This window comes from Plectrocnemia conspersa, unplaced genomic scaffold, assembly GCF_051122295.1.
Source record: "Plectrocnemia conspersa isolate PC_06_02 unplaced genomic scaffold, ASM5112229v1 ptg000005l, whole genome shotgun sequence".
Taxonomy (NCBI): Eukaryota; Metazoa; Arthropoda; class Insecta; order Trichoptera; family Polycentropodidae; genus Plectrocnemia; species Plectrocnemia conspersa.
In genome coordinates, this window is record NW_028277169.1 from 12,337,364 (window position 1) to 12,352,536 (window position 15,173).

The window sequence follows — 15,173 nt, forward strand, 5'->3', positions numbered from 1 at the left end:
GAAGTATAAATATTCGTAACGCACTTTCGTAACACATTCTTCGCCCACTTGCATAATGATACAGATGCACCTAGGCAGTTTCGAAACAACTCGGACCACTTCCAACGATCGTGATTTGATTGATGATGATCGAGAGATTCATCACGATTGGGGATTATTCTCAAGCGTTTTGCTTTTGTCCGTGAGATAATTTGCCGGCTGATTTTAAAAACCTATTTGAACTAAAATCATATGTAAACTGTGTCTGTAGCTTTTTTCTTATATTTTCATTGTAAATCCACGGCCATCTTTTGTATCTTTTTAACCAGGTTTTGTATTTTTTAAATTGTTAAATACAAACAACATTCTCATATATTATATGAACGTATATTATGTTGATTATAATAATTCTAACCTATCGTGCGTAAATGGCAAATTAAATAATATATCTGTGGCAGGTGTTATATATTGCAATTGAGCTAATTTTCTTTCTCGCTTAACTCATATATTAACCATCAATGGCTAATACGTGAACTACTTAAAAATCTGTTACAATCACACGTCTAGCATACACCATAAGTATATAAGTATATTCGAATACATAAGTAGTTTATTATATAAACACGTAAATTATACCAATGGAATGCCGTTAAGAAAAAGCTACATAAAAATGAAAATATTTATTCATTTTAATTTTATACAATGCAAATAACTTTCGTCAGATCCTAAATTAGTTTGTTTTAATATTTTTTGAACATAATTAAAAACGTCATATAGAGCATGCAGTTCATGTTAAGAAAGTACTATATTCTAAAAATGCAACGAATTCAATTCGATGATTACGGGATCACGATTTTTTAATTAATAACACGAACGCCGACGAATGTAGCGTTAGTTTCTATCGAGGTTACAATAAATTGCTAAAATCGAAATCCAATTTGATGGTATATATTTTTAATAAAATTAATTGACGTCATCGTTCATCAAGTATCGTAATATTTGATGAAAAAATCTCTTTATATCACCTTTTTCCTGTTGAATAAAATATTGATTTCTCCAAATTTGACGTATAAAATTAATTTAGATGTCAATAAATATAAGTTGGTTTTAATAATAATCACGGTGAATATCCAAATGTTATGGTATGTACCGTAATGTGGGGGCGACTATGGCCATATTAGTGTATTTCAATTTTTTTGTAAATATAGCCTAATTATTTTAATTGTCACAAAATAATAAATAAAAAAATTTAAAACCAAATGGATTAAAATTGTAAGAAATTGTATTTGTCAATTTGAAATAAATGAGAATCTCTTAAAAAAAATTGGCAACCACAGCAACCAAAAACATATGTGCCGTCTATCGTTAAATATTACTGGTTCGTAAATTTAAAAAATGGTTCAAGAGTTTTTTTGTTTGAAAGACAAGCCTGCCTTTTTAGTACACCAAAAAACTTAGCTGCAATAATTGAAAGCAATACAGAGATGTTGATTCAGGAGTTAATAGATATGACAGGATATTCATTGTCTAATATTCAAAGAAATTTAAAAAGTATTGTGCATGCGTGAAAACAAGGCGTGTGGGTTCTACACGCACTAAGCGACGAGAACAAAGTGACGCGCCTGCCTCACACTGCAATAATCACGCGAGAAAAAATTGTTGCTCACCCTCCATAATCTCTCTATATAGCACTATCAGATTACCATTTATTTAAGTCTCTACAATATAATTTATATGTTAAAAAAATTAATAGTGTAAGTAAAGTTCAAAAGTCACAGACAGTCAGTTTTTACAAATGTTGGATTAAATACCTGTCGATGGAAAAAGGTTGCAGCAATCTATTGAGATTATTTTGTAGAGTAATATTGTCTGTTATTGAAAAAATACTTTTCAAGAACCTCCACCTGCCCACCTGACCCCCCTCCCCCGCAAATGTCCCTCTTCACATACACATATCGTTCAAATAAACAATGGATAATGATAGATATAGAAAACAAGAATATTGCATTACATACTTAAAACTTTTAATATTTTTTTTTAAATTGCAAAGTCAAATTTAAAAAATATGTATTATTATGAATTTTATTTACAAAATACAGATAAATTTAGAATTTATTTTGAGCGAAGGTTCAATAAAAAATATATATAAGAAAAGGGGGGAGGGTTCCTAAACTTCAACCGTCAAATTAAAATTAGTACTTCAAAATTAATTACAACGACGGATAAATTTATTGTTTGTTACACAACTATTATGGTTAATAATATAAGTTTTAAAATATTTGTAGAATAACATATAAACAATCTGATAAAAGTTGTATCTAATAAAGATTTAATTTTTGTCATATTATGTTAAGAGTCCATTGTCAGGATTAAATCTTGTCATGAAACGAAAGTAAGATAAAAAAATAGCAATTAAATATTTCAGAACCACTCTTGTTTCGCTTTTTGTACATAGGATAATTTCAATATAAAAACACGTTAAACAGCTCACCCGTCCCAATTTATTGTTGACAGCAAAAATGTGTTTCTAATATGAGTCAAAGAATAACATAAACTTTATTAATTGTTGAGCATTGTCAATTCTTGCACTTGAAAATCTTACAATTTTCTATTTATGGATCACCAAATTGTATATGCGGAATTTTCTCTTTTCATATTTCCAAAAGTAAAGAATATTTTTTTTTGTTAGTTCTTAAACTATAATAAATATTAATTGTATATACAAATAATTTATTCTGTGTGATTGGTATCAAAATTACATTATAATAGTTTTAAAAATATGCTCACATCTCGTGCTAGCGGTGCTAACCATCAACCGATTGATAACGAGCGAGCAAAACTCTATAGATCATAAATCACTGACGGTAAATAATAACTTAAATGACATTTTTTTGTGTACGACCGTCCCCGAGTATGTAGTTTGTGCTTGTTTTTTTTTTTGTTAAATGTTAAATATTTGAGGATGCCGGAACACTAACGATTGTGAAACAATACTTTCGGACTGTTAAATAGCGATTTTCTGTCCCATTTCGATACACTGCTCTCACTTAATCCCTAAATAGGTTTTGCGAAGTAATAAAATAGCCAGATAATTTTGCATCTTAAAAATTGTGGGAGATGTACTCTATTTAAAATGAAGAAATCAAATATTATACTGTAATTAGAATGACCGGGTACCTGGTAAAATAGCAAGGTATTTGTTTTTTTTTCAAATCGTGCGGGTCAAGTCTGACTTGACATCGATTTTATTATATAAAATGTGAAGGCTTTGTTATTATTTTACTAAAGAAAATCAGTTTGTTGCAAAAAAATCATTCTTGAGTGCAAAACTTTTAAATATAAAACCACACATATTCTAATCAGCACCATCTCTAAATCAATATTTTTAAAGATAGTGTGGTCTTATCTCCGGGGTAGATAACCGTAAAACGGATTCAATTTTAGTATGCTTGTGTGTGTGAACTTCTAATGTAAGCCAGGTGATGTTTGATCCGCGGTTATTACACACGTTCATCAATACGAATTAATGTCATGGGAAAGGTGCGCGGCGGGGGCATTTCTTTCTCCGGCACGCGAGAGAAAGAGACGCACGACGCGTGTGAGATGTTCGGTGGTGGGGATTACCGGAGAAAGGGGAAGAGGTACTTTCTTCCGCGTGGTGTGCCCGGCACCTGCCAACTGACATTCTCGTTGCAAGCCTCTAACAAATCGGTCGGCTCTCTTGACACAGTCGCGGTGACCGACAGTGACAATTACTATCACTGTAACTGCGCGAGACGAACTGTCGAAAATCGAAAGTGCCATATAAATGTTTAGTTTATGAACCAAAGTGCCATATCGTAACAATTGATCGACTGTCGATAACTGTGCTATCGTGATTAGGCGAACGCCCTTTTGGATCTGAGCGGAACGTTGCCGGTTCGTACTTTGATATGTATGAATATTATAATATCTAATAATGTGGTGGTTTATATTTTTCTAATTCAATGGTATCGCATTAGAAATAAATCAATTAAAAAACCATAAACTCATATATGCAACTGTAAGAATATTTTATTTTTTATGATAACCCTAAGTTGCGGGAAATATGAATATGTCAAATATCAGAAGATCGTATAAACTGTGATTCAAATGTAATTTTTATTTTAATGAATAAAATTATATTTATACTCCTAATCAATCACATTATATTCTTTTAATCTCACGAAGGAATATCAAGGCCACAATAGGAATAAAATGTAGTTCGTATGAATGTGCATAAATATTAAGCAAACTAAATTTTTATCAAATTATCAATTAAAAGCTTTCTCTAATTTATATATTATAAAGATAATAAAAATAAACTATATTTAAAAATGTTAATCTTTTGACATAGATACATATTATTAAACATGTGGTTATAACGGAGTATGTCTTCTTCTCTTATGTATTTAAAAAAAATCACTTACTCCACTATAAAATGTTCATAGGAATGGATTTTTCCTATTAGCTTTCTTTAGCCATATATTTTATATCTTATATATTATTTTTAATGAATCTACGTATATGTAATCTATACCGATCGAAATATAATAAACATTATTTAGGAATGATCAAGTTAGGAATATTATGGGTAAACAAAATATATTATCAATTTTTTATCACATACTTTCAAGAGTAATATATTAAATGTATATATATATATATTCTAAAATATTATTTAAATGGTTTATTTAACAGATAATAAATATTCTTGTACTGCGGTTATTTAGTAGGCAAAAATTTGCTTTTAATATAAAAGTGTTCTATAAACTAACACTTCTCACCTGTTAATATACATATAATATATGTAATTAAAACCACATATGAATTAAGTAAAATCTCATTTATTAAATTACCCATAAACAATTCATCATACAACTATGTAATGGAATTGATACGTTAACTTTCACAATTGAAACAAACCCAAAACCGAACAATTATCATCTTAAAAAAAAATTCCTATTGAATAGTGTATGCGTATAATGAAAAGTTTACGCCGATTCGATACAATTGAGTCAAAGCGATTCGATTCGCCTATTGTGCTTAATTCCTCTTTGTACACATAATGGTCCATTAAATATTTTCTCACTGGCTTGGTTCGATTCCCACATGAAACGCGTGTCAAAACTATATTTTTAAATACGACCGATTTCGGATATAACCTGTAAGAGCGTATTTTTATTAAGTAATTGCGGTTAACCCTTTAACTCAATTCAATGGTTCAATTTAACCTGAAAACCTTCTATGAAAGTTGCATTGAAATATGACCCAGCGATGAACTTTGGCATTGAACATCGCTGCACTTAACTATGTCAGGATGATCAGATCGTGACTTGTTCGGTGAAACACAAATGTGTCTATTTATTTATGTATGTAGGTGAATGTATTTTTTTATAATACTATAAATGTATGTTATATTTATATATGTATATAACGAGATTGTTTAGAAAAAATAATATATAATAATAATATGACAACTATTTATGTACGCATTGTGCTTTTCAAAACCATTTATGTGTTGAAGACAATGAAAGACAGTAGATTTTGCACCATAAAGCATAATAAGCCGACTCTCATGACATGTTAGTGTCATAAACGTCAGCTTACTACAAACATCAATTACCTCGTTAAATGATTCTTAAAACAGTTAGCAGTGGCTTAAAGATGTGATTTAGTTCATATGCTTTTAAATATTATTTATTGAAAAAATTTACAGCATTAAATAAGGGTAAAATAAAATTTAAAAAACAGTATTATTGATTGTAAAAATCAATAATAAATACAATAAAATAACTTGTACATTATTTCTTATATAAAGTGTATTTTTACTCAAATATATTTGAGTTAATTGACTAAAAATTGATATATAATATAATTGACTAAAAATTGAGAATTATACAATTATTTGCTAAAGTCTTATTTTTTTATTTATCTGATTTTATATATTTTTTAAAATGAGCAAAACTAATTGATGTTGCTCTTACTATGACAAAATATTTATAAATCACGTCAGTTTTATTTTTATTTATAGTTTATTATTAATTACTACAGTGCTACAATTATAGATGTTTTAAATTATTTATTTATAAAAAAATTGTTGTACAAAAGTGTTTTTAATATTGTAGATAATTTACTAAATTTAATCTGTTGCTGTTATTTTTTGCTAAAATATGTAGTATTTTTCTGTAAATTTAATAACTTAAGCAATTAATGTTGTAATAAAATCAAGATCATATAAGAATTTAAATAAATTATTTCAGTTACTAATTTAACGTTTATTATGCTAGGCAATAAATGTAATATTTACAAAAATAATCAGCACTATATACTAAAAATCATAGCATAGTATTTATTAATTTCTATCGTATCTGAAAGATTTGATAATTGAAATTCATATATTTTTCTAATCTCACTAAAAATAAAATAGCGCATATAGTGTATAGTAACATCAATTACATATAAGCTGTATTAATAGTTTATAATTATTAACATTGATGACAATGATTTCAGTCTGGTGTCTTAATGCTTACTTAGTAGTTGTTGATTGTGTTTTTCTTAAGCTGCAATGAAAAATTTGCAATAAATACAATTTATATCCCAAAGTATTACTCATCAAGCAAAAATATTATATTATGAGGTGATTAAATAATTATATCTCAACTATTTAAATTCCTTAATGTGTAACACATATCAAATGATAGATTCTGCGTCTGACGAAACATATTGTAATATCGATAATATGTTCTGTGTGGCCTAAAAAGGTCACAGTCGGCGATGGTCAAGGTTCCGTGTGTGTCCGACTTGAAAAGTGGGCCGAGCTTTAAGTCCGAACAAAGCTCGCCAACATCTCAAGCTATATATTTTCCAAGCTCTCTGTCCGATCGCTTTGTCCGAACAATCACGTAACGATTCTCACACCGGAGCACAAGTGGCCAGCGAATAAATTTACGACAAGTACTTTGACCGCTTCAAACATCCTTAAGACCGTTTCAAGACATACAAATTGCTGAAAAAGCACGTACATGACGAGTTATTCAGGTGTAAATTAAGTGACGTTCATATTTTACTATTATTATCATTCAAATTGGTTTAGTTTATTGCTGCTAAACCATAGAAATGGTTATAGTTTACTGTAGAAACTATTGTTTTCATTATTGTAGTAATGAATATATAATAAAGTAAAACGAATAATTTTATTCAAGAATTGTTATTTTTAGTGTTATTAGTTTATAAACATCACTTTCTTCAACAAAAAAATTTATAGGTCGATTGTTGTCTTATAACAATATATATATTTATAATAAATATATACAATATATCATTGTAAATTTTTAGTACAACTAGCTATTTTTATTTTTATAATATTTAAATTTATTCATAAATGTCAAGACAATATAACTCAAATGACTCACGATATATTTTTTACATTCCGGGCTTATAACTTTAATCCTTACCAAAAATATATTGTTTTCCTCCATAACTCATATAGTGGGTGTGTGTTTTAAATTTTGTATATTAATTTTAACACAACAAATGTCAATAACCTCTAATAAGAAACAAGAATTTAGAAAATATTTGTTTCAAGATAGCAAATAAAATTCTATAGGAATAATATTTTTAAAATATACAAAAAAGGCCTAATGTTTTATTATTATATATATACAGAACATAATATTTTATTATTAATCATATAGATGTCACCGATTTTTTTAAATTACTTGTGTTCGTCGTATTCATCGTATTCGTCATGACTTATTCTATGTAATGGGTACAGATTTATCCCGCTGTAACGCATTAGGCCTACGCCTGCCATGTTACAACGAAAGAAAAAAATAATATTTGAAAGCAGAAAAACACAAATTCTATTAATTCTGATAAAACATAAAGCACTATAAACTAAATGACCAGTATAAAAGCATCTATTAAATAAACTAATTATGCTATAGACAACTTTAACTGGAAAACGTGAATTGTATTAATATAATATTTTAAAAACCATCTAATTTATATTTATATTTTAATTTTTTTTACATTAAAATTATTAAATCTATATATTATAAAATTAATTAGAATAGAGAATTATTATTTATTTTTAATTTAGAATTTGACTTCATGTATGAATGACTTTTTGCCTCCACCATTTTGATATACATATGTACATACATATAAGCCATAAAAACCTCACATCTTTAAAATAGCAAGTAATTCCAAAAAAATCACAGAAAAATATAAAAAAATTCACAGAAAAAATCTTTAAAATAGTAAGTAGTTGCTTAATAAAATTTCACTTAAAAATATACTATTTTTCTCTAAATTTTTAAATATAAATTGTATATAACTGAACTAACAAAAATTGTTTACGTGAAATTTTTGACTGATACTTAAAGAAACATAGATTCAAATCCCTTAGTGATTATTACATAATTATAATTCCGATCAATTATCACAGATAATATTTTCTTAGATTCACCTAATCTCACAGATGAATAATAAAAATAAAACGTAGCTGTCAGATTTATAATAATATACAATCATACAAGAAATACATAATTAAACTTAAAAGTTTTGTGATTCCTCTTATTAATTTCATTTAAAAAGTAACAGTAAATCAGTAAAGTTTTAATAATTAGCAATTGTAGTTTATATCGATTAATTTATTTTACGTACGATCTGATTGTTCTAAGAATGTATTACTAGCCGTCCATAATAACGATTTAACCTTCATAGAAATAATTACATTGCATTTAGCGAAATTGGCAAAGTATGCGTAGACTGAATCATTTTCAACGCATGTATAATACATTCTCATCTCAACTAAAGCGTCTTTGAAATGCATTTAAAATTACCAAAAAATCATTAGATCAGTTATTCGATTCTTACATTAAAGTAATGTGGTTTTAATATTTAAAGAGCAAAAGGAGGGAAAGAATAGTCGGAAGAGGGAGCGAATCTTGGTTGTCCTGGATCGCATCGCCCTTCCGACGGAAGTCGATCGATTGCTCTCATAAATCGTGACACTTTCGTACAGATACAACCAACATTCGGCGTGACAAGGTGTATATTAGTAAGATTCCGATCGGTTCGGGCCAGTTCGGCAAGCAGCGTCCGTCACGCCACGTAATAAATAGTAACAACGGCAATAGTAATAATTGTGAGCCGCAGGCGTGCGACGAGCACGAAAAGGAAACGATAAGACCCAACCAAACAGACTGGCATGATCCGACAACCAATGTGGGTCACTCAGACAACAGATCGAATTCTGGGGCCGCTAGTTAGCACATCGGCCAACTTTCACGGGGCCGGGCTCATTTTTGGGGACGAGTGGTGAGGAAACATCGGCTGGTTAAGTCACCCTCTTAAGATCAGGTTAGCGTGGATAGTCAAGAAAGTATTTCAGAGAAGCAAATCATATTAGGATCAATAAAGGATAGGGTTACAAATACTAAAGCATACTGATCATAGTGAATTCATATAATTTATATACATACATCTCAACAATGTACAAAGTTTAAGATAGAGATTTTGAGATTCTTCAAAAATAGTAATTCATTTAAAAATCTTTTTTTCGAGAATTTGTTAAGAAAATAAATTACATTTTTTGATCACCACTAGCAAATTGCAAATTTTAACAAAGAGAAGAGACTGGTGGTAATTAGACACACCAACCAATATGAATGAGATCGGCTGACAAGGCGCCGCCGGTCGTCGTAATCCCGCCGTTGTCGCCAGAGATATGTATCACTCTCGCCGCCGCTACGCAAATTATTTCTAGTGTGCTGGCTAAGTAAAATAAATCGCAGCTATATATTATATTTTTATATAGAATTCTTTAAATATTAGAATTAACAGCACTCAAAGTATTGTGATAAAATGATTTCAAAAATACAAATAAGCCAAAAAAATTCAAATTTTGTTGAAAGTGAAAATAATACAAGATAATTCATATATGTATATTGTAAAAAAGTATATTTTTATTGGATAGAAATTTAATTTATATATTGTTGAGAACATAAAACTGTAAATTAATAAAATGCATAGATAGTATTAATGATGATAATTATTGGAATTTAACTGAACATTATTTTTAAATAAACCTACATCAAGGAAGAATAAGCAGAATTTTCGGTTGCAAATGAGTGTATGATTAAAACACATACAAAATTTACTAATTTAACGTTTTTTAATGCCTAACTTAAAAATAAATAAATATAAAATTTTATAGATTTAGTTTATGTATATAGTATTTAAATAAGTTTTATTTTATTATTTCATACTTTGTTTTTCTTAGTTTTTTTTTTTGGATAATCCACAATTAATTAATAAACTAAATTATATTTGTCTTACTAGTGCTTAGTGTCAGGCGTTTTCAGAAATCATAAATATTTATTAGATAAGAATAACGAAGTAGATAATAGTTAAAAATAAAACTGGCAATAATCAATGTCGGTCATCGTGTTTCGTACACTTTAGAATATTATTATTAGATATGTAAATTATATAGATGTGTAAGATTTCAAGTAAAATAAAATGGATAAGTATAATATATACATACATGTCTATATATGTTTTTTTATTATTAATTTCCATTGTTTTGAGAAAATATAAGATTAGCAATGTCTTTCTCAAGAAAGTGAAAATGAAATAAAAACTAATGGTGACTATGTTGAAAAATCAATAGATGTATTAAAAATTAATCTTAAGAAAAAAGGCTCTAAAAATATTGTTTAGACTTAGTAAGAATATTCCATAAAAATTGTTGAACTTTAAATTGTATTTTTTCAAATACTATATAAAATTTAAAAATAAAATAAATAAGTAAAATGGATAAGTTATCTTTAAAATATTAAAAACTGAGTACATAAATAATGTTTTACGCCATTCCAAATTTATACGACCTAATAGTCGATAAACACCCGCGCAGACCGCGTATCGTCGTCGTTCATCGACGGGAAATTGTATATAATTTATGTTAAATTTAATATCTAATACACCTATATAGGATATAACGAAATTTAAGGACGCGATAACTGTTGTAGTATTTATCCTATCGATATGAAATTGTGTCTAAAAATAGACCCTGTATTTTTTTTGTATAAATTTGTTGGCCAGACTGAAAAAATAAAACCATTAAAAGATAAAAAAAAATTTTTTTGTCATTAATGTGAAATTACACTTTTATTTATTCATTCTAAGAATATATATATTGTGAATATATCGAGTTTCTTAGCCAGAAAGATACGTCATTTTGTATCAAAATGGCCACTATATAATAAAAATTGAAATATTCATAGCTCCGTTAATAAAATTCGTAATGAAAATGAAGGTCAAGAATGTTTATTTATAGATATGAATTGTGTTGAAAAATATCCTAGAAAAAAGTAAGAAGGTCAAGAATTTCTATATTATATAATAAAATAATAAAATAATTTTAATAAAAAACTTTTTCTTACACACTTTATATACAAAAATCTACCTAGTTCTTGCGGTCATTGCCGGACCGATATTTTGTAATCAGCTCAAGAATGCAATACAGCATATTACAGCATATTTAATTAAAACTATTTATTGCTTTGAAAGAATATAACAGAGCATGATTTCTATATGTTAATCGTTGCATATAGAAATCATATATTAAATTATCAATACAATATATACATTTTTATTCAAAAATAAAATAATTTTAAGTGTTACTAACCTAATTTATAATTAGTATTTAATTATAATTCCGGTCGATCATTACAGATAAGGTTTACCTAGATTTTCTTAATTTCACGGATGAATAATTTTAATTGAGCTAGGTCGTAAATATGTATTGGTGCTACTTCAGCTCATATAAAATATCTATTAAAAAAATTATAATTAGATTTTATTTTCCTGTAGTAAGTATTTCTAATAAGTCAGGAAATAGTAATATGAAATACAAGCAACTAAATAATGAAATCACATCTTAAATACTGATATAATATAACAAATTTTTGCTTAGCATATTAGAACATGGAATTAGAATCATAGATTTTTTTAATATCGTAGTAAAATTATCTTAAAAGCACTTCACTTCACTAAATTTTATTACAAATATTTTTGTATTTATGTATTGGATATTGAATTTTTTTAATAATAAGGCACTTCAGCTTATATAGAATATTTTATATGTATGTAACAAAAAAAGCTTGGTTAAAATAATAAGTTTATTTCCATAAAATAAATCCAAGTATGAATTTATTTAAAAAACTAATTTAATAATTGTAATGGTATTTGTGAAAGAATTATAATTAATTAGCCGATAATAATATAAAATTTATTAATATATACTATATATAATACATAATATGTAAAATAAGTAAAAACACTAATTGTGCCCAAATTTGTACATTGAACTAATTTATTTTATATGGATTTAATATGGAACAATTATTAATATAAGAGGTTTTTATTAAATAAATATATCAGTGATGTATTAAAATATATTTTTCTTTATGTTTAAAGTTTAAATCATAATATTATTTTATCTGCATATAAAAATAGCATAACATTAAAATTAAAGCACAACTAGCTTAGCATGTTTAGGATATTATTTCTATATCTTATTAGAAAGATTATAAGAGCAACTTTTTAATAAATTTTGCCAATTTTTGTATTTTGATAAACAATTGTTGATTATTCATGGAGCGAAGACATTCCTTTTGGAAAATAATTTGCCACTTAAAGTCTTGATGGTTATAGGTAATGCCCCTGCTTATCCTCCATACCTTCAGAACGATTTATTAAAGAAATTCAAATTAATTAGGATGAAGTTTCTTTCTCCCCAATACCACTCCATTACATTAACATATAAATCAGCAGGTCATTTCGAACTTGAAAAACCGAATCACTATTTCACTGATGCATTGAAGTGATCGAAGAAACAAATTTTACCATGGATTCATTATATAAGCATGGAGTTCGAGTACTACCAAGAGAACCCTTAATTCAGCCTAAAGAAATCTTGACGGGTTTGATAATGAACGGGAGCCGGCAATTTTAGATAAAATTGTGTCCTTGAGGAAGACCATGAGGCTGGTTTTGAACGAAGAGATATTTAAGAGGTAGAGGAAAATGGCAATGAGCTGACCATCGAAGAACTAACAGATCTGAATCGCGAGTAATATCACGAAGCTACAGAGAAGATCCGAGGAAAATAAAAAAAATGCTGAGAAGCCTCTAATTTCAAATGAGATTAAGGATATCTGTTATATTTTTAAATTTCATGGTAAAGCTGCTCGTTTAATAAGGTTGTAACAGTGCGAGCCATGAATCTATCCAATGGCAATACAATGACACATTTTCGCCAAATTCTCAAAAGGAGGCAAAAGCAAGTATCATTAGATTTTACGAAAAGAAAATAAATTGAATAATCAATAAAAAAAAACAATTTTTTTACTACAAATTTAAGTAATAAAATATATGTGAGTATTTTGTATTAATATTTTTATATAAATAATATTGGGTTTTAGACCGTATAATCTTAAGTGTGCATTATTTCTTATCAGAAGATTTAATTTTAAAATATGAACACATTTCGTAAACTAATTATGCTTTTAAACCAAAGCTCAACTGTATTAATCTAACCCATTATTTGTACTAACACACACACATAAACATCAGAAGAAAAAAACACTATTCTTTTTGATCAGGTAATACATGATTATTCGCTTCACCCTAAAGAGAAAGTATATTTTGAAGCAATTGTATAAAGACATATATTTTATACACGCTTTTTAAAAATAAATTTGTCTCTTTAGAAATTTTCCTCGATACAATTTCACCGGAACCGGCGACATTCAATGGGAAAAACGACAACGATCAATCATTTGTATCGCGCGCTGGATCATTAAAATCGCATGAACATTTTTCGTACATTGAATGTAAGTGTGTGTTTTAAACATTTTTTCTTCTATTCCTTAATAGATCGCATTTTTCTCGTACTGAATTCGCTTTTAATGATCACTCGGTGTCGTTTCGCCCGTGCACAATTACACAAAATTAACTTCTGCCATTTAACAAAGGAGCGCATTAGCGCCTCTCGATCTCGCTTTGGATTTGAGACCAAGTTTCTTGCGAATATTTTTTTCAGACTAATCGATCACAAAAGTGTTGAGTTCATTAATAACTGCCACTTTTGGCGTTACCGTGTTAAGTCTCGGATACAAAAGATCCACTTTTTTCCGTTCGCCACAGTTCCCGCGGATGCATAATTGTATGCAACAATTGGGGCAGGTCGTCGTCGGTGTTGTAATTTTTAATTAGCAATCTTTAGACAGCACTAAAAAGTAGTAAAATAACTCTGTATTATGTTGCACACGTAATAAATATTAATCTGATGTGACGGCAGTTGAGACATTCACGTATTGAAACTCGATCTCTGATCTTATCAGTAAAATACTAATTGTCCTTATTTTAATTTTAATAATTAATAAAATAAAGTAATGTATATGATTTTATACAAATCACAGTATCGATATAAGAACTTAATATATACCTATATAAGCGATATTTTTTATCAAATACATCAATCACGAATTAAAAACAATTGGAACTGCTCTTACCGTCTAGATTGTAACCGCGTGACCATAGACCGACCATAATTACACAAAATTACACGAATCATTGCCATGGTTGTTTTTTCTATGTTGTTCTATAAAAAAACGGAATTACATTATATTTTTTTAATAATATATCATTATACAATCGTTTTTTCCACCAAACTCTCGATTTCTGATGGCTTAATTTTTCATTTTTTGTCAAACATTAAATATTTCTTACCTTTTTTTAATTTTTGCAATAAAACAAACTATTTTAACCGTTATCGAAACGTAAACATATCAAGATCGTGTCACGTTCGACACCTCCAATTAGACATAATGGGTTTACATATGTAACAGAATGACTTATTTCGAATGTTAATGTTAAGCCCACACATTTCATGAATTGACAATGTGCTACGTGCTATGAACTACAATATAATAGCTGTTGATATTATAACATGTTACGTTTTAACCACAACTTAAATATAGTTTATTACATAAAATGTATAATTTATCTAAGACCTACTAACAAAAATTGAATTTTATTTTATATCATCATATATTAAATACTTCCCATACATATTAAATATAGAGTAGAGCAAAAGCTAA

The 15,173-nt window shown here is 27.9% G+C and overlaps 1 protein-coding gene across 1 annotated transcript in view; it reads left to right on the forward strand.

Annotated features, from left to right (window-relative positions):
• The first annotated feature begins 3,553 nt into the window (after positions 1–3,553).
• dy (transmembrane protein dusky) overlaps positions 3,554–15,173 on the forward strand; it is a 45,714-nt gene continuing 34,094 nt past the window's right edge. Inside the window, exon 1 of the mRNA XM_088185479.1 lies at positions 3,554–3,897. The gene's annotated coding sequence lies outside the window, so the exon portion shown is untranslated. The remainder of the gene's footprint in view (positions 3,898–15,173) is intronic.